This window comes from Gorilla gorilla, chromosome 18 (assembly GCF_029281585.2).
Source record: "Gorilla gorilla gorilla isolate KB3781 chromosome 18, NHGRI_mGorGor1-v2.1_pri, whole genome shotgun sequence".
NCBI lineage: Eukaryota > Metazoa > Chordata > Mammalia > Primates > Hominidae > Gorilla > Gorilla gorilla.
Genome location: NC_073242.2, coordinates 121,237,143 through 121,259,443, shown reverse-complemented (window position 1 = coordinate 121,259,443; position 22,301 = coordinate 121,237,143). Strand labels below are relative to the sequence as shown.

The following is a 22,301-nucleotide window of genomic DNA, read 5'->3' as shown; positions in this document are numbered from 1 at the left end:
GGGATTACAGGTGTGCACGATCACACCCGGCTAATTTTGTATTTTTAGTAGAGATGGGGTTTCACCATGTTGGCCAGGCTAGTCTCAAACTCCTGAACTCAAGTGATCCACCTGCCCTGGCCTCCCAAAGTGCTGGGATTACAGGCGTGAGCCATCGTGCCTAGCCACATGATTTCTAATGAGGGAAGTGGTTGACAAAATCTTAGAATCTCTTCCATATCTTGTCCTTCAAATGTCAGTGTGGGTGATCTATTTAAAACAGAAGCCCAAAATGCTCTTCTCATTTTAATGAAATTCCCGGAATGAATTGCCCAGGTGATTAGGTCTATTTCAAGAAAATATGAAAACTCCACTGTCTCCCCCAGCAAGCTGGCTAATAGAGAAACTATGTTTCATATATTTCTTGACATGGAAAAGAGCTTGGATACCTACTTGGTCCAACTCTTTATTTTACAGCTAAAGAAACTGGCTGAAAGGGGAAAGTGGCTTGCCAAGGCCACATAACAAGGTCAGAGACGGAGCCCAGCATAGCAGCCCAGCTTGCTTTTCCTCTTTGCCCGGCTGCCCATCACAGTGATATGGAAGAAAAGATGCTAAAGGACTTTCTGGAAAGTTCTTTGGTATGAATTCACCACTAGGATCCTTGGAAACAACCACAGCAGCCCAAGGGTGCTGTGTGTTCAACAATCAAATAAATAAATAAAGCCTTTAAGTCAAACCACTGTCATATGACATAATACCTTAGTTTTGGAGAGCAAGGGAAAGGAACAGTATTATCATTTTCTTTCTAGCATCAACTCTTCCATCAGAGCAGCAGAATTGATTAAAACAAGGCTTCCAGAAAGGGCATGCCTGCTTAATTTGCATTCAACCCTCAAATTAAAGGAATACTGGCATGCAATTTATATTTCTTGCATGTAATTTATATTTCTTATTACCGCAGCCTAATTTGACCTTTTATGCAACCATCTCCCTTCAGTTCACAGACAGCATTTTTACTGAGACTGTGACATGGATTTCTGGGCTTCTTTTTTTTCCTTTTTGAGAAAACAAAAGCAAAAAGCTTGCAAGTTTCCCATCTTTTCCAATGGCGTTAATCATTAAGGTAAAATCCCGGGCCTCGTTTTGCATAGAAAATGCCCTGGTGTTTATTCTGTATAGAGTGATACACATTGAACGATTAACTAGGCTACTCTCTTTTGCAGAGGTGATGGCTGTGCTGCATTCATTCAACAAGCAGTTATCAGGCACTATGTGTCGGCTGCTGTTACACGAAGGAGAAGATACAACTGCAAAGGAGATGCAGTTCTTGCTCCCAAGGAGTGTTATACAAGGCAGGTCATGCGCAGGGTGCTTCTGAACACGGAGGAAGAGGTGATTCTCTTGCTGGGGGTGGGGATGTTGACAGCCGCTTCACAAAGGAGACAAAATGTGAGCTGAATCTCCAAGAAAGAGATCACCAAGAAGAGGTAGGGGAGACCATCTGAGCAGAGGACACAGCAAGAGGAAAGGCACAGAGTGGGGCTCAACACGGATGGAGTGTGGGGGGACAGTAGTGGGAGATGAAGCTGGAACGCTCTGAGTCACACTGTAAGGAGACTGACTGTCACACTGGGGAGGCTGGACTTTACCCAGCAGACTGCAGAGACACCTATGGCAGGAAACGTCCCCATGAGAATAAAGGTGGAAGTATTATAGATAGGCTGTGACCTGCATTAGGCTCTTCCACACAAAACCACGTTCCAGGCAGACGAGTTTCCTCTCTGTTCCTGAAGCAAAGTGAGCCCTGCCCTGCCTTGGGGTTTTGCTCCTGCCAAAAGGTTTGTTCCTGCAGACTGGGACACTCTTCCATCCACTCTTTCACTGGCTGGCTCCTTTTCACACTCCAGGAGGAAGCTCAAACCGCGCTTGCTCTGAGAGTCCTTCTGTGGCCTGTCTTCTTAAACGTTCCCTCACCCCCTAGCTAGTCACTATTATATTAACCCTGTTTGGTTCCTTCTCAGGATTTATCACAACCTGAAATCATCTTGTTTTTGAATTGCCTGTTTATTGCCTCCACCAATGGAATGGAAGTTCCACGAGGGCAGGGCCCCTGTCTTGTTCACTACCCATGTCTAGAAAGGCAGGCTGCAAAATCAATGTTGATTGAATGAATTAACTACTTAATGTGTTTCCAGAGTTCTAGCTGCAACTACACACCCTTTTCTCCAACTGAACAAAGTATTTATGAGTATGAATGAGCAAGAGCGATAGTACTTATTACAGTGCCTGTATGTCGAAGCCACACACCACACCAATTTTTATTTTTTCCTTTGGAGACAGATTCTCGCTCTGTCACCCAGGCTGGAGTGCGGTGGCATGATCTCAGCTCAATGCAACCTCCACCTCCCAAGTTTAAATGATTGTCATGCCTCAACCTCCCCAGTAGCTGGGATTACAGGCGCGTACCACTATGCCCAGCTAATTTTTGTATTTTTAGTAGAGACGGGGTTTCGTCATGTTGCCCAGGCTGGTCTCGAACTTCTGACCTCAGGTGATCTGCCTGCCTCAGCCTCCCAAAGTGCTGGGATTACAGGCGTGAGCCACCGCGCCTGACCCCAGACCAATTAAATCCAAATCTCTGGGGGTGAGATCTAGACATCAGTATTTCAGGATCCCCTTGGGTGATTCCAATGTGTATCCAATGCTGAGATTCTAATACTTTTGAAGGACAAGCACACAGACAATCTTCATTTTGTTTCCCAGATCTACCAGTTTTCATACATGAAGCCTGGGACATCTTACTTAGCTACTCCCTAGTCTCTGGAATCTGTCTTATTTTTTAGAAGTAAATAAATTTGCAAATTTCAATATCTTACTTAAATTACTTGTGACACACATCACAAATAATCAGGACACATAAAGGCATCACGACCTCAAACTGAGACTTCCTAAATAGGAGAAGCAGCTTTTTAAAGCACAAGTATGTCATGATCCATTTCAGGGCATAAAAAAATTCCTTTATTATATCCAAAGCATTTCAGCTAGGATTTGATATCTACAAAGATGGCAATTTAACCTCAAAGAGTTACTCGCATTTCTACCTACAAGTAATTTATTGTTTGTGGTTTTACAGCACGTAAAGGATTTGGAAGTCCTCTGGAAAGGTAAACATCGTGTACAGTTAATCATTTCCTGGATGTTTGTCATATACTGGGCACTAGGATATAGAAATAGAAATAAGATAGAAGTCCAACTCTTGCAGCGCTGAGAACAGGAGAGGTAAGACACAGCCAGGGTCACGACAGGTGTTACTCAAATACAGTCTTATAACAATGCTACCATTTATCAACCCTCTACTATGCATTTTGTGTGTGTAACTCACTATATACTCATAGCCATCCCAGAAGGCAGGTACTATTACTGTCATCTCCTTCCCCTTCTATTTTACAGATGAGGACTATAAGGTACAGAAAGGTTAAGTATCTTCTCTAGGGTCACACAGCCATTAAATGACCAGAGCCTGGATTCAAATCCAGACAGCCCAACTCTAGAGCCCTCATGCCCAACCATCATACTACATTGTGTCATGGGAACAAAGGGGCAGGAAAGACCATTTTTGGCTGTAGGAAGGGGCTACTTCCTGGGAAAGACACCATTCGTGTTTGCCTTTAGAGATGGGTAGACTTTCAAGAGGCAGATATGGGGAAGGACTGTTTCCCGGCAAGGGGATAGCGTTCGTGAAGATCTAAAAATTCTTGATGAATAGCATGTTGTAGAGTATAGGCTACATAAGAAGAAGTAAGATAATGATGGGGAAATGGGCTAGGCTAGGGCCAGGTTATGGAGTGTCAGAATGCCAGTAAGGATTTGGGCTTTAGTTAGCAGCCATTTGTGAGCCCCTGAAGGCTTCTGAGTAGCAGAGGCACGTGGAGCAAACTTGAGGATGGACTGGAGAGGGAGATGGCAATGGGAGACCACTTAGGAAGTCATTTAATAATCCAGGCAAGGGGAACAAAAACAGCCTAGGAAAGTGACAGTGAGATAAAACAGGAAGTAGCAAATGAGAGCGATTACAGAAGAAACTCAACAGGACTTGATGTTGGATTGGAACTTGGAGTAAACGGAAGAGTCAAAGATGCATCTCAGGTTATTTGACACTGGGAGGATGGAGACACCATTAACTCAGATAGGGAAGACAGGAACAGGCTTGGCAGAGGAAAGGAGTCAGATAAATTTCCTTTGGGGATATAAGGAATTCATCTCATTATTCTCAAGCCAAACCACCAGGAAGATTTTCTATTATTTGAAGTCCTGTTCAGGAATCCTTCCCACTAACTGCTTTCCAATTGTTCTGTGACCTTTTACCTACTGAAATTGAGACAGGCACTTGTTGTGAGAGACTCAAGAAATTATTATATTTAATTACTTAGACTCTTCTGTCCTAGAAGGCTATGATGTCGTGTAATCCCATCGAGAGTACAGGAAAGCCAAAAGTTAGTTTCTTTGTTCAAGGAATTCAAAGCAAGGTGGGGAGGGGGGAGGCAAGAACTGCTGTCCAACTTGGGCAAAAGTTACATCCTAGAATTGAATTTGAAACCATTAACAGTTCAAGATGCGTTGCTCTGGTTCTAAAGAGGTGAATTAACATTTGGGGAGTGAACAGTGCTAGAAGTTGCAGCAGGTAAATTAGTCATAGATCCTTCTCAGAAAGACGGTATGGTTTATTCCCTCATTACCCGTGTGATCTATGGACCAGTGCCCTTAGCACCAAGAAACAGCTTATTAGAAATCTCAGGACCTACCGCAGACCTACTGAATCAAAATCATTTTATTAGGATCTCCATATACACCCATTTATTTTGAGAGTAGGGGCTTTGGAATCAGATGTATCTGGGTTTAAATCTCAGCTTAGCCACTTACTACTTACTAGCAGGTAGCCTCCTGTACTTTTGCTTCCTCATGTCTAAAATCAGGATGTGGTTCTACACCTTGGCTTCACATCGGAATGGGCCGGGAGTGCTTTCAAAAATTCCAAGCCCAGGCCACACTACACACCAATTACAACAGAATCTTTGCGGGTAGGATCCAAACTTCAGGATTTAAAGGCCTCTCAGGTGATTCCAATGTGCACTCAAAGCTGAGAACCACTCATGGCTTTGAAGAATAGGAGTGTGGCCATTGGAACCAGACAATCTTCACTTGTATCCTGTATCTACCACTTCTTATATATGAGACTGGGGCTTCTTAACCTCTCGCTAAACTTTAACTTCCTTCATCTGTGAAATGAATATGACCTGTAGTACCTCGTTCAAAGGACTCTGGGCATTGAAGGAGGTGAAACATGTAAAGCACTTAGCACAGTGCACAATATTATTTATGCAAGGCGCAGCTTCCTTTGCAGAAGGAACCTAGGAAGCAACATGTGGGTTGAAGTATCATATAAACACCAATCTGCAGCCATGCTCATACCTTACCCCCCAGAGGTGAATTCCAATTACTTGGCCACCAAAAGGTTAGTGGGTTTTGCCTCAGCTATTGAAAAAAATGCAAAAAAAAAAGTATTATTTTTCATTAGAGAATCTGAGGCAAAAGTTGGTTGGCAAGTAACTTTTGCAGAACAGGTGGGGGTTCTGCTGGAAGCATCCAAAATGCTTCCGGCTGTGGGGTCAGCACCAGGTGCAGAAGCGGGCATGGCAGATCACACAGTGCTTTTTCTTTGAACTGTCCTAGCACGTCAGGCAACAGACCCTGCACCTCATCTGCCTGGTGCCTCACAGCAATCTCCCCACTTAGAAAATCTACAATGAGCTGGAAGGGCCTTCACAAAGACTCTTGTCCAACTGCTTTGCTTTTTAGAGTGCTGCAAAGAGGTAACCAAGGCCCAGGGAGCTGAGAAGACTTATGCGGGGTCACAGGCAATTTAAAGCCATAACCAGAAGGCATAAAATGACCCAGTCAGATGTGGAGGAAACAGCCTAGTAGTGAAAAAGGAATTGAATGAAAGGGGAAAAAAGACGTAATAGTGCTTTGAACCAAAGAGCTCTATAAACACTTGTGGCTTTAACCTGCCCAGGAGGTAGATAAGCATGTGCCCTTTAGTTTGTCCTCAAACTCAACCTCTCACAAGAGGTTAAGGAACACACCCAAGGTTGGAATTGACACTCAGACCTCCAGACTTCCTGGCTTTGGAGCTGGAAGCTCAGCCTCCACCTCCCTTGTCTATCAGGAAAAACATCTGGGTTATAATGCTTGAGGATGGGATATCAAGGGGAAGTGGTGGAAGTTTTTGAGCAAGACTGCATGAGACCCTGCTAGGGGCCCCTCCCATTCCCTGAGTCACGCCTCAAAGAAGTTTCTGCACTTCTATCCTGGAGGCTCCCGTTGTACGACCTTTAGAGAAATCTATTTGCCTAAGACGTTGGATGGAAGGAAAGAGAGCTGAGACTTCAAAATGTGTGAACACAGACACACCCCAAGGAGCTGCCTAAAGTAACAAAGCCTTTCCTTCACATGGCCACTTCTGCCTGTTCTAACAGGGATCCCCAGCCACGTGATCGAGTGCCTAAAGCAAAGCAAGAGGAACAGGCAGGACCACAAGAAGAAAAAGCAAGGGGAAGTCATCTTTAAAGGCCAAAAGGTCACATAAAACATAATAAAATACAACCGTTTCCTTTAAAAATTTTAATGGACAGGAAATGGTATAGAATAACTGCCAAGTCACATAAATTAACTTTTTTGTTAATGTTTGTGATCCCGGAAAGAACACACTATCAGTCGATGCAAACTGCATGGGCATTTTCATCAGTCATTGTCTGGGCACATGACTGAGTGTGGGCCACGGACCCATCTTTACTTGGTCCAGAAATAAAAGCGGCTGCCATGTGTGGCAGGCTGCAGATCTCCCTCGATCTCAGGGCTGGGATCCGGTCTTGGTCTTGAGTGATAGGGATTCTCCGGTAAAGGTCGATCTGTTTTCACTTTGGTGACCTGGGAAGGGTGAAGAGGGCAAAAGCAAAGTTGAAAGCTAGGGTGGAGGAATCTGTAACCATCAACGCGCCTCCTGGTGTCTCCTCATTGCTCCCGCTGCTACAACTGCTCCCCGACTTAAATTCCCAGCAAATCACATTCAGACTTATTTAATCGTTGAACAAACACTCAGGAAAGCCTACTTTATGTCATTCCCTGTGGTAGAAACTAGGGATACAGAAGGGAACAAGATACTGTCCTCAAGGGGATCACAGTCTAGTGAGGGAGAAAGCCAGGAGTAACAACCAAGATTTCCAAATTACCCTGATGCCTAATGGCAATGATGGAGACAGGAACTGCCTCTATAGGAGCAAGGACTGTGCACATCTAACCCATCCTGAAGGCTGGGGGTCTGGAATATTTTTAAGGAGGTAAGACTTAGCTTAAAGTCTGAGCAGGAGCCAGTCAGAAAGGCAAGGGAGGAAAAGACATTCCAAATAAAGAGTACATATGAAGATAGGCAGGCATGTCTTCAGAATGGCTGAATCAAAGGCTGCATGAAGAATGGAGGGAGATGAAGCATCTCACCAAGAACTTATTGCTAGAAATGATGCTGAGCACATGATTCCATCCCATTTTCACTCTTATGAGGTCATTCTGCAGGGGCTCACTGAGGCCACCTAGCTAATAGTGGAAGAAATCGTACCCAAAGCCAGATATGCCTGCTCCAAAGCTTGTGCTTCTTAATACCACACTACAGTGGTGGACAGGCCACATGATAAAGGGTATTAAATGATATGCAAAGGTGTTTGCGTTTTAACCTGACGGTTAACAGGTGCCACTGAAGCACGGCAGTAACTAAATCCCATCTCTGTAGGCTGGGAAGTGTGAAAGCTAAACTGGAGAGAGGCAAGACCCATACTGGGGAGCTGAGCCAATAAGCCAGGAGAGTGGTGAAGTACTAAACTGCAACAGGGAGAGAGATAATTTACACTCACAGCATCCCCCAATGGTCACAAAAATCTCAACTGGAAAGCCAGCAGAAACTGCTGTCATTTTCAAGATAAAGAAATAGGCCCAGAGAAGTAAGAAGACATAAGGCCACAGCTGTCAGCAGTCTTCTGATTATTCCTCTACTGGTCTGAACTCTTAAGTCACCTCATGTAAAATGACCAGATTCATCTTCCTAGATGTATAAATTCAGAAACCTTTTATTGGGAACAGAGCTTTTGTGTATACAATCACACAATTATTATTATAACCACCTTATGAGGCATTATCATCTCTAGTGCACAGATGAAGACCAGGGAGGTTGGCATGCCTAAGATAAGATACACACTAATGTCAGAGCTAAAGCTGGAACCTAAGTCTTCAAGTCTACTAGTTTTGTTTGTTTGCTTTTGAAAGTTATCCCACCGCCCTGTCATAAGTACAGATGGTTCCTAATGATCCACTAGTGGTTCCCTGGTATTTGCAGCTCCTTTAAGGAATTAAAGACATTTATGAAACTGGCTGGGCACAGTGGCTCATGCCTGTAATCCCCGCACTCTGGGAGGCTGAGGCAGGTGGATCACTTAAGGTCAGAGTTCAAGACCAGCCCAGGCAACATGGTGAAACCCCATCTCTACTAAAAATACAAAATTTAGCTGGCCATGGTGGCGGGTGCCTGTAATCCCAGCTACTCAAGAGGCTGAGGCAGAATTGCTTGAACCCGGAAGGCAGAGGTTGCAGTGAGCAGAGATCGTGGCACTATACTCCAGCCTGGGTGACAGAGTGAGACTCCACTTCAAAAAGAAAAACAAAAAAAATGTTGCCCAGGCTAGTCCTGAACTCGTGAGCTCAAGCGATCCTCCTGCCTCAGCCTCCCAAAGTGCTAGAATTGCAGGTGTGAGCCATGGCACCTGATTGAGAAATACACTTTTGAAAAGAGTTAAGAGAATTTTTTTTTTATCTCACAGAGTTTTAAAAAATGTTAATACAAAGATTCAAGAATAAATATGCTTTCTTACTAGCATGACTTGTTATTTCTTCTTTCATAAGTCAGAAATGAGAAAAGGTAGTTTTATTTGTTACATGTATAAGTTCTACCACTTTCCAACCTAGAATTATCAACTATTTAAAATAATATGTTCAGTACATCAGAAAGTATCTGAAAATAATCAAGCCAGATATAAAAGACAAAAAAATTGCTACATTATTACTTATGACACCAAGCTTATAATCCAACCATTCACAGATGCTATACACAAAGAGAAGGGAACTAGACCGGGTATGGTGACCTGTAATCCCATCACACTGGGAGGCTAAGGTGGGAGGACTGCTTGAGCTCAGGATCTCAAGACCAGACTGGGTAATATAGCAAAATCCTGTCTCTACTAAAATACAAAAATTAGTTGGGCATGGTGGCCTGCACCTGTAGTCCCAGCTACTTGGGAGGCTGAGGTGGGAGAATCACCTGTGCCCAGGAAGTCAAGGCTGCAGTGAGCTGTGATTGCACCACTGCATTCCAGCCTAGGAGAGAGAGTGAGACCTGAGTTTTTTCCTCCATGCCTTGCTACCTGTGCTGCCCCACGGGGAACGGAGGGAGCTGAGGCTGAAGAAGCAGGGATGGGTCAGATCATAAAGGGCCTGCATGCCATGTTATGGAGAAGATGCTTTATCTCACCAGCAATGCAGAGTCCCCGTACAGTTTTTAAAAACACAGTGACGTAAGATTTGTTTTCCACACAGATCACTCTTCTTGTGGAGGTGTAATTTAATCCTCAATTCTTCAATTTCATCTAAAGCCCACATTGATCCACCCTCCTCTCCCAGAAATTCATGTACCCCAGGTTAAGAACTCCTGTCCAAGAATAAGATAACAGCAGCAGGAACAATGAGAGGATTAAAAAAAAAAATTCCAGAAGATGCTAATCTAAAGGAAGTGATGACTGCATGGAATCAGTAGGGAATGAAGAATTCAGGTTTCTAGCTCTGATGTTTCAACAGACGGTGGTGTCACAACTAAGATAGGAAATATAGGAGAAAGAGAAACACTTTTAAAACTACAAGAATGTAGTTTTTAAAAAAAAATCTTAGATATGTTCCTGAAAAATGTGGCATAAGCCTGATCCTATTTCCCCAGTGAATTCCACAATAACCTCCACAATGTTTTCAACTGACAGTGTTTCACTAATACTTTATCTTTCTCTACTCCCTTCTGTTCTTTAATTAGCTAATTAACTAAAAACAAATCTGCACATGCTAGAAGGCCTAAAGAAATTTTTTTTTTTTTTTTTTGAGACGGAGTCTCGCTCTGTTGCCCAGGTTGGAGTGGAGGTAGTGGCACAATCTCCATTCACTGCAAGCTCCACCTCCCGGGTTCACACCATTCTCCTGCCTCAGCCTCCCAAGTAGCTGGGACTACAGGCGCCCACCACCACGCCCGGCTAATTTTTTGTATTTTTAGTAGAGACGGGGTTTTACCATGTTAGCCAGGATGGTCTCGATCTCCTGACCTCATGATTTGCCCACCTCAGCCTCCCAAAGTGATGGGATTACAGGCGTGAGCCACCACGCCTGGCCAGAAATATTTCTATTTTTAAAAATTCCTTTCTGGATTGTGTATAATCACTGCCTAATTAATATGTTTGGTAAATCTGGTAAGTTCTTACATCATATCTGTATTTACAGAGACCCTTTGCTGACCACCTCCTGCCTTTATCCCACCCGAGTCAGAGAGCGAGACCTCCAGCAGAAGCCTTCTTACCTTTGACAGTTCTCCCAGGTCAGGCCGCACCCAGCCCAGTTTGTCCAGCACACACTCGTCAAACTTTGCCTGCTGTTTGCGACAGTGACGAAATAACTGCTGGCCAGTATAATCAATGCAAGTCCAATATTCTGTAAAAGGCTCTGCACAGTGACGTTTTATCTGCCTGGAAAAGAAAGCTGGGTTAGGGGCATCTCTTTGCAAAACAATGAAAAACAGAAAAGTGAGAAAAAAATAGGTACAGATCTCAAATACATAGCCTTGCTTTTTGAAAGGTATGTGAGTACATATTCTTACCTCACTTACAAGACAACTTCAGGATCCTCAATTTGAGAACAAGTTAGTAAACAAAAAAGATTTCTGAGGTAGAAAACCTAATTTCTTTATATAGTAAGAAGAAAAGAGCGTAGCCTAATGCACGCCTATTTTACTCAGAGGGGAACTCCTTACTTGGGGCCTATTTATTCTTTTCTTTAGATCCAATTCCTCTAAGGGTATCAGCTTAGCAAATTTAGAAGAGAAGGAGGCATAATTAAATCATGGACATGCTGATAGAAGTCAAACGCGACAGACAACGGCAAAGGAAGAGACAGAATTATAAAAAGCAAATACACAAACTAACAAGCAGAAGATCCTGGGATCATTCAGTATAAAGACAAACTGTACTCCACTCCTCAAAAGCTCAAGGTCCTCATTTTATTTACGCATTGAACAAAAATAGATATTAATCCTTGCTATCAAGAACAAAGTTATATTATATTTGGTATTCTCTGTTAAGAAGCAGGCTAGCATATAATTCATTCTGTGGCCATCAAAAATGGCTAGAGAAAACTTAACTTCTGTGTATAAAAAGAATAAGTTTCAGTTTTTTGCAAAATCCTCCTTATCTTATCATTCAACCCTGCTAGTATGCATGTTCAAGCAAGAATAAAATACCATCATTTTATGTAAAAGCCATACTTGAGGCAGTGAAATTCAGAACACCTCTTTCTCCCCATGAAATAATAATTTTATTATTTAAGTGCTTACCTGTCATACTCCAGAAATCTAGCTACACTCTCACATGAATCTTGTTTAACATGGATCAGGAAGGAAGGATCTCAGAGATGGCTTAAGGAAGTATACAGTGAAAAATCTGCTTTCCACCCTGCCCAATAAGCCACTCAGTTGCTCTCCTAGAGGTCCACCAATGTCACCAGCTTCTTAGGTTTCCCTTCCGGCTATACTAAGCATAACCTGCACCCACATAACTTCTACTCAAGAATCACTTTGGTAGAAAGCAACCATTTCCAATGGGAGTTTTATATTCCTCCAAAATGCAGCAGCAGCAGACGGGCTGCAAGCCACTACTCTAGTAGCACGGATCCCTGTTCTGGACCCTGTTACCCATACCTAACAATTATCTACTAATGCCTAAAACCAGCAACTTCAGCAGTGAGAAATTCCTCTACGGAGGCAGTTAGGCACCTTGGGAATTTGTGAAATCCAAACATTCCCCGCTTAAAATGTACTACCACTGGGCCATGGAAAAAATGCTTTGCAAAAGTTCTCTTAGAAAATAAAAATTGTTTAGGCTGGATGCTGTGGCTCATGCCTGTAATCCCAGCACCTTGGGAGGCCAAGGTGGGCGGATCACTTGAGGCCAGGAGTTCAAGACCATCCTGGCCAACATGGCGAAACCCCATCTCTACTAAAAATACAAAAATTAGCCAGGCAGGTGGCACACACCCGTAATCCCAGCTACTCAGGTGGCTGAGGCACGAGAATCGCTTGAACCCAGGAGGCAGAGGTTGCAGCGAACAAAGATCACGCCACAGCACTACAGCCTGGGTGACAAAGTGAGACTCTGTCTCAAAAAAAAAAAAGAAAAATTGTTTAAATAAACACACACACACACTCAATCTCGCTGGCAATCAAATCAATGCAAATTGAAACATTTGCACCTCCCAAATACTGCAAATTAAATATTTGCACCTCCCAAATATTTAAATACTATGCATACCAGAATCCAGCGCTGAGGACAGCATAAATTGATCCAACATTTAAAAAACAAAAGCATTTGCTGGGCACGGTGGCTCACGCTTGTAATCCCAGCACTTTGGGAGGCCAAGGCAGGTGGATCACGAGATCAGGAGATTGAGACCATGGTGAAACCCCGTCTCTACTAAAAATACAAAAAATTAGCCAGGCGTGGTACTGGGCGCCTATAGTCCCAGCTACTCGGGAGGGTGAGGCAGGAGAATGGCGTGAACCCGGGAGGCGGAGCTTGCAGTAAGCCAAGATCGTGCTACTGCACTCCAGCCTGGGCGACAGAGCGACACTCCATCTCAAAAAAAAAAAAAAAGCAATACAGTTCAAGAGCCATAATGATGTTCAAAGCCCTTTATAGAGTAAACTCACTGTTAGGAAATTTATGCCAAGGAATTATTAACTGATGAAAATGATCTATACGCAAAGGTAATCACTGCAGATTTATCCAAAATAATCAAAAACTGAAATCAACAATGATGTTCAATAACAGGAATTGGTCAGGTACGTTATGGTTGGTTTATCCACTGATGGAATAATATATAACCATTAAGAATGATGATCATGGCCAGGTGCGGTGGCTCACACCTGCAATCCCAGCACTTTGGGAGGCCAAGGAGAGCAGATCACTTGAGGTCAGGAGTTCAAGACCAGCCTGGCCAACATTCTGAAACCCCATCTCTACCAAAAATGCAAAAAAATTAGCCAGGCGTAGTGGCGCAGGCCTGTAGACCCAGCTATTCAGGAGGCTGAGACATGTGACTCGCTTGAAGCCAGGAGGCAGAGGTTGCAGTGAGCCAAGATCACACCATTGCACTCCAGCCTGGGCAACAGAGTGAGACTCCGTCTCAAAAAAAAAAAAAAAAGATGATCATGAAGACTATATAGCAACTTTGAAGAATGTTTCCAATAATATCAAGTGAAAAATGAATTTCTCAATGTATACATACTATGATTATAACCACAAAAATATCTTTGCATAGGGACAGAGACAGCAGAAGCAAGAAAGGAGGAAAGCAGCTACTGTGCTAAGGTATCTATTTTTTTTCTCTAACTTCATTGTAGTGGACATTGGTGGTTTCTGCCTAGCCAGCAGTCATTCCCCATTCTTCTGTAACATCCTTCTAATTTTCCTTTGGGAACAACCCCTCCCTGTCTCTCAGCAATGTGGTTTGGATGAAGCTAAGTCCACTCCCCATCTCAGACCTGACCAATTAGAGCTTTTTATCTCCTGAAGCACAAGTGATGCAATGATATGTATACAAAGTCCGCCAGCCAGGACAATTAGACTCAGTCCAGGAGCTTCTGCTCACTTCTGGATAAAGGGCACACTTTGTCTAGGTTTGCTAAGCAAGTATCAACAGAACAGCAACTCGAGTGGCTGGTGGCCATTTTTGGTACAGCAAGGTGAGAGTCTTTCTGAAATGAGGTCAACAGAGAAAACCAGAACTAAGAGACTGTGAAAAGAGGAGAGGCAAAAAGACATCAAGTAGTTGTGAAATTATTTAAGCCCTTGAATCCAGCCCTGCCTGATGCCAGGCCTATTTCTGGACTTCAGAGTTACAAGAGCCAATTTCCTTTGAGTTGACTTTCTCTCCTTTTAAATAGAGTGCTAATATGCTTGTTAAAACATTTTCCTACAATTACACAGTTTAGTTTTTTTTTACTTCAGTATCAAGCACAATGACCTACCTAAAACCTAACTCCGAATACAGTTTTCTTTCCATCATACCTGTGTTCTGTAGTAATGACAACAACCTAGTGAATGCCTGCTTAAAAAGGACTGTGATAGGTTGTTTTACGTGCCTTTTCAAATTTTTCACAGCAAAAAGACTTTCCCCTTGCTGTAGCAAAAATGGTCACCAGTCACTTGCTTAGCAAACCTAGATAGGTATTATTTTACAATTTGGAAACTGAGATTCATGGAGATAAAAGAACTTGCCAGATAATAAAAACAAAACCAAAAATAATTATCATCCTTTGAATGTTTTACCTTGGTCTGATTTCAAAGCCTATGTACTTCCTAATAAAATCCAGATTATTAGCTGGCTGTTCACTTATTCATTTAAACCTTTATGCTTCAACCAAGTAGGCACTGATACCAAAGATTTTTACCTAAAGAAGTCCAAAGCACACTTGTTGACCAGTTTGCCTTCCTCTAAACACCGCCTCGGATCTTTCTCTTCCCAGCAGCAGAGCATAAACTCCTTGTTGGGCTTATCACATTGAGCTCCATAGTGATGGCCGCAGCTTTAAGCACAGCAGAACTAATTTTCACCTAGGAAAGGAAAGATAGGACAAAGGCCACAGACTGTGAACCAGAATACCACTTTCTCAGCTTTACCTCATGCGGGTCAGAATAGAGAACACAAAAGTAGCACTGTTCTGACTTTACCAAGAAAATTAAACACTGTCATAATAATAATTTTTTTTTTTTTTTGAGACAGGTTTTCACTCCCATCCCCCAGGCTGGAGTGCAGTGGCGCGATCTCGGCTTACTGCAACTTCGGCCTCCCAGGCTCAAGCAATTCTGCTGCCTCAGCCTCCCAAGTAGCTGGGATTACAGGCATAAGCCACCTCGCCCAGCGATTCTTTAAAATCTATGGTGATTTAGAGAACACGAAGCTCTTTCACATATATTATTTTCTTCACTTTTACAATAGTCTCATGAAGAGATTAATATTCCCATTTTAGAGCAGAAGAAATGGCACCCCTAATAGAATCTTTATTTATGGTAGAGAGAAAAGGGGTGTAGAGAAGGATGAAGTCTTCTGGGATGCAGGGAGAGGAACCAACTCTGGAGAGCCTTGCTGAGTTTCTGCTGCTGGAATAAAATTAATAGATATATAAGGCTGGGCACAGTGGCTCATACAGGTAATCCCAGCACTTTGGGAGGCCAAAGCAGGCAGATCACTTGAGGCCAGGAGCTCAAGAACAGCCTGGCCAACATGGTGAAAGCTTGTCTCTAGTAAAGATACTAGAGATGTATCTGGGCGTGGTGGTGCACACCTGTAATCCCAGCTACTAGGGAGGTTGAGGCATAAGAATTGCTTGAACCCAGGAGGCAGAGGTTGCAGTGAGCCAAGATCACGCTACTGCACTCCAGCCGGGGTGACAGAGCAAGACTCTGTCTCAAAAAAAAAAAAAATTAAATTAAATTAAATTAAATTAAATTAAATTAAAGGATAAATAAAACTCCCAGAGGACTACGGAGTCACAGAAGATGAGGCTGGAAGAGATCACAAAGAGCATCTAGTCCATCTAGTCCATCTAGTAATAACTAATAATAAAGTACTAAAATCTACAAGTTTTTTAAAAATCAGAGCGTATCCAAGGTTGCCATCCCTTTATGCCCACCAATTTCGCTCAATAGTATTTTAGTGATATTTTCTTGAGAAGATACACAGTGTAGATATAGCCAGCTCAGAGAGAACTGCAAACTGTCCAGGGCCTACAAACAGCTGCTTAAGCAAGAGACCTGTGGTCCCTTTTCTGTACTACCTTTTCTTATACCAATACCACAATGTTTTAATTACTGTCACTGAAGATAACATTTTGTTATCTGGGAGAACCATCCTCCTCATTCTTCCTTTTCAAAACTTTTTTGGCTATTCTTTCAGATGAACACCTTCCCCCAATAATTTGCATTCAAATTGTATTAAATTTAGTTATATGTTAAATTAGGGAACAATGGGCACTTTTTATAATACTGGGTGCCTGCTCAAACTTCACATCCTCAGAGAGCCTCTCTCTAATCATCTTATATAAGCTATTATCAGTGGTCACTCATGTGGTCTGGTCTTAGCATTCATGTGCTAAGTCTGATCAATTCTAGACATACTTGTTCTTTCCTCTCTGTAAGCACAGTTTCTGTATTAAGCACCAATTACACTGGGGTCATTAACATCTTTCTCAATAATTTTAAGAGCCCCTGAGTGGTCTGTGTGTGACTAGAACATAAGCTCCCAGAGGGAAGGGATTTTGTTTTCAACAGAGATCCACTACTGTAAAGATATCAATTCTCCCTATATTAAGCTATGGTAATTAAATATAATGTTGACTACGGTACACACCAAGCACCCAAAATAGTGTCTAGCACAAGTAGCTGTTGAGCACCCACTCTTTGCTAGAAAATGGGGATACAATAATTAGAAAACAGATATGAATACATCAATCACACCTTCTCATCCACAACACAGTATTTCTCTCCATTTATTCATAGTCAAGTCATTCTTGTCCTTTGGTTAAAACTAGTTTCCTTCATTATAGGGACCTTGAACATTTCTTGTTTATTCCTCCGTATTTTAGCACTTTTGATACTATCTAAATAGGATAGTTTTTCTATTAGACTTTCAAACTGTTTACTGCTTGCTTGTATACTGTATTTTCTCTCCAGCCATCTTACTGAACTCTTGTTAGTTCTGACACAAAACTCAAGAAGATTAACAGAAAAACTGCCATTTACAAATAAAAACTGTCTCTTTCCCTTCTGCTACTTTATTTTTTTCTTCTTATTCTCATTTCCTATTTTATTGCTTTAACCAACCCCTTCAGGACAATACAGATGAAGAGCAATGACAGCAGACAACCTTCCCTTTTTCTAAAATTAAAAGCAAGTTTGGTATAATATTTGCTGTTGGTATCTGGAATATAGTTGTTTGGATATTCCTTGTTAAGAAAGCTTCTTTCTAATTCTAATTAGTTTTGCTTTACTGTTGTTTTCTATACCAGAAAAGACTAAAATTTTTAGGCTTTGTTTTCATTAATTTATAAATGTAACATAGAGCATTAACAGATTTTGTAAAACTGATCCAATGTATTTCTAGAATAAAATCTAGTCTGTCACAGTGTATTATGCTTTAATACACTACTGAATTTGATTTGTAAAATTAAAAATTGTTGTGTGAGAACAGTCTGTAATTTTATTTTATTATTTTTTTGAGACCGAGTTTCGCTCTTGTCCAGGCTGGAGGGCAGTGGCGCAATCTCGGCTCACCGCAACCTCCACCTCCCGGGTTCAAGTGATTCTCCTGCCTCAGCCTTCCTGAGTAGCTGGGATTACAGGCATGCACCACCACATCCGGCTAATTTTGTATTTTTGGTAGAGACGGGGTTCCTCCATGTTGGTCAGGCTGGTCTCAAACTCCCGACCTCAGATGATCCTCCCACCTCAGCCTCCCAAAGTGCTGGGATTATAGGCGTGGGCCACCACGCCCAGCTGTAATTTTATTTTTTATGCACTTTATGCAGCTAGGTTATTAATAAAAGGCAAGGAAAGATGACAAGAGTAATTAATCTATACACTATAGAAAGGAGAATAAAGTTATGACTATGTCTATTAATAGTGCAACTGTTACAATTATCAAAGATAAAGTTATGACATAAGTGAAATCTGCCATGATGACTCTAATAAATTTATGTTTAAAATCTGTAAAGTTTTTGTATTAAAGTTTTTGAAAATAAAAGAATTTATTTAGGTAAATTGGCACACATTTGCTTGTTTTATTACCTATAAACAGCTAGGAGAATAAAAACTAACACTCAAACTTTTCTAAAAGCTTAATATATTTTAATAATTAAGTTAGTTATATTTACTTGTCATATGCCTTAAAAGAGCTTTAACTGGCTGATTCAATTATTCAAAGGCCCAAAACTATACGGCCCAAAAAGCCTGACACATTATTTATTTCCCTACAAATGTGGAAATCTTATCAAAATGAAGGTATACACATGTTGCTGAGCACATAAAACACCATCCCTGTCACAGGAAAATAAAGGAAGACATTGAGTCTGTTTCATAATTAATGAAAAAGAGGGATGTGCTAGAGACAACACAGTGAGTCAGTGGCAACCCCAGAACTAGAACACAGAGATTGTGACCTCCAACCAGGCTTCTTCCCATTATATCACCATCACTGAGGTGGATGAGCCTGAGATGTCACCATATCCCCTCACCTGCTTCTTCACTGAGACTGATGAATTCCAACAGAAACAACATCCTTTCACAGCTGTTTACCATGAATATCGTCTCAAATTCATTCAGATTTCTTTGTCTCAAACAACACAGAATTTCAACATCCTTCTCATTTATTCTCACAACAGCCTCACTGCACAGCAGGGCTACACAGTCTGCAGGTGTGGAAACTGAGACAAAGTCACCATCTAGAGCCAATCAACCTTCTAGTCCTGTCCTTGTCTCCTTAAACTACGTCTGTACCTCTTTTTGTAGTACTTTATTTATACCATGCCTTGAGTTTTCCTAAATTTATGTAAAACAGAGAATAGTACTTAATAGAACTGTTATGAAGATTAAATGAGTTAATATATATAAAAATAATAAGAACAGTGCCTATCACATCGAAAGCACACCATAAATATTAGCTATTTTTATTTTTACTCAAAATTATCAAATGTGTCCAAGGACTTTCCAGTCCAAAGCTTCTGACTGCTTTTTCAATGGGGATGTGTCATAACTCCTAAGCCAATGAGGTCCAAAATGTATTTAACTCGCTCTCCAAACGGGCTCCTTTTTCTGGCTTCACCAGTACTATTGCCACGCTGCAAATCTGATTTTGATTCTTCAACCTTCCCTACCTCCAATATCTAATCCATTGCTAAGTCTGATCAATTCTAGATATACTTGTTCTTTGCTCTCTGTAAGCACAGTCTCTGTAAGCACCAATTACACTGGGATCATTAACATCTTTCTCAATAATTTTCAGAGCCACTGAGACCAGTCTCCCTGCTTTTCTTTTTCTTTCTTCAATCCATTCTTCACACAGCTGCTACCGTGATCTCCCTAAATGACAATTCTTATTTTACTCTGCTGTTATATTAGCAACCAAACTCTCATTCAGCCTTAACAGCAGAATAAAGCCTCAACTTCTTAACGGGTACCGAAAGGCTTCTGGACCCAAACTATCTTTCCACCCTTCTCACCCGCAACATTTCAAAAAGGGACTGACTATTTACTGTTCTCTCAAAACACTGAACTCCTTTTTGACTCTCTGCATTTTCCCATCTCCTTACTTTTGCTCGGACCCTACCCTCACTTAGAGGGGTCTTCTCTTCATCTCCGCCCATAAATGCCATTCTTCATATGCCATTTAGTCATGTCTTACATTATGCCCAAAAAGTGCTTTCTCTATTCCCTTTATAGTTTCAGAGAATTTTATAGCTGGGATCACCTCATCTTACAAATAACCGTGTCTGCAAATGCTAAAATCAAGTAATCAAGGTGACCGGCAGGTAGGCCTAGAATTTAGATACAACTTCAAATCTTTTCCTAAACCACATCTTCCCCCTTTCATAGTATTTAATCACACCTTGTCTTGTATTTTAGTTATTTATGTAATTATTCGTATGTTCATTCAATTGTGTGAAGAGTAAAGGCAAATGTATTTCAGATACATCAGTTGTATGAAGTAGAACTTCAGATGTTTGTTGAACCTAATAAAAATTGCAACAAGAAATACAGCAACTCAAGATTAACCCAGCTACATGGGGTGGGGGCAGGGGGGTGGTTCACCGGGGGGAACAAAAGAGTGGGGGCCACATGGCAGCTCCCCTCTGCCACCTCAGAGTAAATGTCACTTTAATATAATAAAGTCCCTGAACATAGCTAATAATTTCTTCCTCTGAGGAAAATAACAGTTGCCACTCTCACAGGCATCTAAGATTAAATGAAGCATTGCAGGTAGAAGACGTAACATATGGCCAGGCGCGGTGGCTCACGCCTGTAATCTCAGCACTTTGGGAGGCCGAGGCAGGCAGATTACGAGGTCAGGAGATCGAAACCATCCTGGCTAACACGGTGAAACCACGTCTCTACTAAAAATACAAAATATTAGCCGGGTGTGGTGATGAGCGCCTGTAGTCGCAGCTACTCGGGAGGCTGAGGCAGCAGAATCGCTTGAACCCGGGAGGTGGAGGTTGCAGTGGGCCAATATCGCGCCACTGCACTCCAGCCTGGACGACAGAGCGAGACTCTCAAAAACAACAAAACAAACAAACAAAACACTTAACATAGTGCCTGGTATATCATTGCTGGTACATCATTTCTAGTCTTGGCCTTCCTCTCCTTTAATACAGCCTGTTCTACTATCCAGCCCGGCCATGACACTCCTCTGCCTTAAAACCTTTCACCTCTTCCCACCACCTCCCTTACTGGATCAAGTCCAAACTGTTTGGTCTGGCCTTGTAGAAGCTGCTTCCAAGTCCTATCTCAGCCCGAGTTGCCTCTCCAGGCTCAGCACCTGCTGCTTCCCACCACCACCACTAGGGTCCCATCAAACTGTACTTGGCTCCCTAAACACACAAGTTCTGCTAGGCCGTCTCATTCTTGTGAGTTTTCACCCATAATATAGTGGAAAAGCACTGGTTTTAAAATCAGACCTGGGTTCACTTCCAGCTCTATTACTTACGAGCTCCGTGACCTTGGGCAAATCATTTCTACTCTCAGGGACTAATTCCTTATTTATAACGTTACGACCAATTGTGTGTGTGTGTGTGTGTATATATATATATAACCAATTGTGTGTGTGTATATATATATATATCTCCTACCTTATAGTGTTGCTGGGAGGATTCAATGAATTAATGCATGGAAAGTAATTAGCATCCTGCCTGGTATCTAGAAAGGACTTGATCATGTTAGCTATAATTAGTAGGGTATGTTTCTACTTCACTTCTCACAGCACTAACTACAATGTACTGTGACTGCCTCTTTATGTGTCTGTCTCCCTACTGGATTGTAAAGTCCATGAAAGCACGAAGTACATCTCTTCCAGCGTTACGTGTACACGTTAATTACTCAAATGATATCTCTTGAATAAACGAATGCTTTAAATGGGTCCTGTTACCAAACACCTTCCCAAGGCTGTGAGTAGATGCACGCTCCAATATTGTCTCATTTTCCCGCGGCTTCGTCACCCCACTCTATGCACTCGGCACCGGTGATACCACTTTAAGGTAGGTGACCGTCCCCCTCGACTGTGAGCCCCTAGGGTTGTATACTCACCTCGCATGCAAGTTTGAGGATTAAGCGACATAAGCTAAGGAAAATGACTGGTTGGTGCTTAATAAAATGTATCACTATTATTCACGGAAGGAGAAACAGGTCGCTGTGGAGGGCGAAAGGGGGAGGATTCTAGAGCCACTGCAGGATGCGACAGGGTGGGGTAGAGAGGGGAGGCGACTCCCAAAGCTGCGGAGGGGACCTCCGGGGGTCGACCTGTATATGCGTTGGAGGACTGGGGAGGGGGGCCCGGGTCCCAGGATCCGCGGAGCCCAAGCGGGGCTAGGCCCAGGCCGGAGAAGCCGCAGCCCCATGTCTCCCCTGCCTGTCCTCCGGATAGCCTCACCTCATCTACTTTCAGCTCCTCTAGAGCGGGCAGCTCCACTATCCCCGGCATGACGGCTGCAGCCCCGACCCCGACGAGAAGCCCTCAGCCGCGTCGCCCCCGTCTCCTCGAACTCCCCTTTCGACCGCCGAGTGCCACACGGCGCCTGCGCATGCGCATCTGGCAACACGCACGCGTATTGCCCTGCCCAACCACGAGCGAGGGAGCGTGCGCAA

The 22,301-nt window shown here is 42.5% G+C and overlaps 1 pseudogene; it reads right to left on the bottom strand.

Annotated features, from left to right (window-relative positions):
* LOC129527429 (NADH dehydrogenase [ubiquinone] 1 alpha subcomplex subunit 8-like) overlaps positions 1 to 22,256 on the bottom strand; it is a 118,792-nt pseudogene extending 96,536 nt beyond the window's left edge.
* Positions 22,257 to 22,301: the final 45 nt, after the last annotated feature.